This window comes from Musa acuminata, unplaced genomic scaffold (genome assembly GCF_036884655.1).
Source record: "Musa acuminata AAA Group cultivar baxijiao unplaced genomic scaffold, Cavendish_Baxijiao_AAA HiC_scaffold_111, whole genome shotgun sequence".
In the NCBI taxonomy this organism is placed as follows: Eukaryota; Viridiplantae; Streptophyta; class Magnoliopsida; order Zingiberales; family Musaceae; genus Musa; species Musa acuminata.
Genome location: NW_027020390.1, coordinates 32,501 through 35,000, shown reverse-complemented (window position 1 = coordinate 35,000; position 2,500 = coordinate 32,501).

Sequence of the window (2,500 nt, the reverse complement as noted above, 5' to 3'; positions counted from 1 at the left end):
AGGGCTGGATGGGGCTTTCGTATAGCAGGGACGGTGCTGCCTCTCGCTTCGCTCGCTGTCCGCCGCTCGCCGCTCGCTCGTGCAGCCAAAAATGGCCAGTTTTGGCCCGTTTTTGGGCCGTTTTGGCCAGTTTTTGGCCTGTTCTTGCATTGCGCGGTGACCGTCGAGAGCGGAGCAAAACGTCAGCCATCTCAGCACCCTGGAACCCCCCGGGTGGCACAGGGCTGGATGGGGCTTTCGTATAGCAGGGACGGTGCTGCCTCTCGCTTCGCTCGCTGTCCGCCGCTCGCCGCTCGCTCGTGCAGCCAAAAATGGCCAGTTTTGGCCCGTTTTTGGGCCGTTTTGGCCAGTTTTTGGCCTGTTCTTGCATTGCGCGGTGACCGTCGAGAGCGGAGCAAAACGTCAGCCATCTCAGCACCCTGGAACCCCCCGGGTGGCACAGGGCTGGATGGGGCTTTCGTATAGCAGGGACGGTGCTGCCTCTCGCTTCGCTCGCTGTCCGCCGCTCGCCGCTCGCTCGTGCAGCCAAAAATGGCCAGTTTTGGCCCGTTTTTGGGCCGTTTTGGCCAGTTTTTGGCCTGTTCTTGCATTGCGCGGTGACCGTCGAGAGCGGAGCAAAACGTCAGCCATCTCAGCACCCTGGAACCCCCCGGGTGGCACAGGGCTGGATGGGGCTTTCGTATAGCAGGGACGGTGCTGCCTCTCGCTTCGCTCGCTGTCCGCCGCTCGCCGCTCGCTCGTGCAGCCAAAAATGGCCAGTTTTGGCCCGTTTTTGGGCCGTTTTGGCCAGTTTTTGGCCTGTTCTTGCATTGCGCGGTGACCGTCGAGAGCGGAGCAAAACGTCAGCCATCTCAGCACCCTGGAACCCCCCGGGTGGCACAGGGCTGGATGGGGCTTTCGTATAGCAGGGACGGTGCTGCCTCTCGCTTCGCTCGCTGTCCGCCGCTCGCCGCTCGCTCGCGCAGCCAAAAATGGCCAGTTTTGGCCCGTTTTTGGGCCGTTTTGGCCAGTTTTTGGCCTGTTCTTGCATTGCGCGGTGACCGTCGAGAGCGGAGCAAAACGTCAGCCATCTCAGCACCCTGGAACCCCCCGGGTGGCACAGGGCTGGATGGGGCTTTCGTATAGCAGGGACGGTGCTGCCTCTCGCTTCGCTCGCTGTCCGCCGCTCGCCGCTCGCGCAGCCAAAAATGGCCAGTTTTGGCCCGTTTTTGGGCCGTTTTGGCCAGTTTTTGGCCTGTTCTTGCATTGCGCGGTGACCGTCGAGAGCGGAGCAAAACGTCAGCCATCTCAGCACCCTGGAACCCCCCGGGTGGCACAGGGCTGGATGGGGCTTTCGTATAGCAGGGACGGTGCTGCCTCTCGCTTCGCTCGCTGTTCGCCGCTCGCCGCTCGCTCGCGCAGCCAAAAATGGCCAGTTTTGGCCCGTTTTTGGGCTGTTTTGGCCAGTTTTTGGCCTGTTCTTGCGTGGTGCGGTGACCGTCGTGAGCGGAGCAAAACGTCAGCCATCTCAGCACCCTGGAACCCCCCGGGTGGCACAGGGCTGGATGGGGCTTTCGTATAGCAGGGACGGTGCTGCCTCTCGCTTCGCTCGCTGTTCGCCGCTCGCCGCTCGCTCGCGCAGCCAAAAATGGCCAGTTTTGGCCCGTTTTTGGGCTGTTTTGGCCTGTTTTTGGGCTGTTCTTGTGTGGCGCGGTGACCGTCGTGAGCGGAGCAAAATGTCAGCCATCTCAGCACCCTGGAACCCCCCGGGTGGCACAGGGCTGGATGGGGCTTTCGTATAGCAGGGACGGTGCTGCCTCGCGCTTCGCTCGCTGTTCGCCGCTCTCCGCTCGCTCGCGCAGCAAAAAATGGCCAGTTTTGGCCCGTTTTTGGGCTGTTTTGGCCAGTTTTTGGCCTGTTCTTGCGTGCCGCGGCGACCGTCGTGAGCGGAGCAAAACGTCAGCCATCTCAGCACCCTGGAACCCCCCGGGTGGCACAGGGCTGGATGGGGCTTTCGTATAGCAGGGACGGTGCTGCCTCTCGCTTCGCTCGCTGTCCGCCGCTCGCTGCTCGCTCGCGCAGCCAAAAATGGCCAGTTTTGGCCCGTTTTTGGGCTGTTTTGGCCTGTTTTTGGGCTGTTCTTGTGTGCCGCGGCGACCGTCGTGAGCGGAGCAAAATGTCAGCCATCTCAGCACCCTGGAACCCCCCGGGTGGCACAGGGCTGGATGGGGCTTTCGTATAGCAGGGACGGTGCTGCCTCTCGCTTCGCTCGCTGTCCGCCGCTCGCCGCTCGCTCGCGCAGCCAAAAATGGCCAGTTTTGGCCCGTTTTTGGGCCGTTTTGGCCAGTTTTTGGCCTGTTCTTGCGTTGCGCGGTGACCGTCGAGAGCGGAGCAAAACGTCAGCCATCTCAGCACCCTGGAACCCCCCGGGTGGCACAGGGCTGGATGGGGCTTTCGTATAGCAGGGACGGTGCTGCCTCTCGCTTCGCTCGCTGTCCGCCGCTCGCCGCTCGCTCGCGCA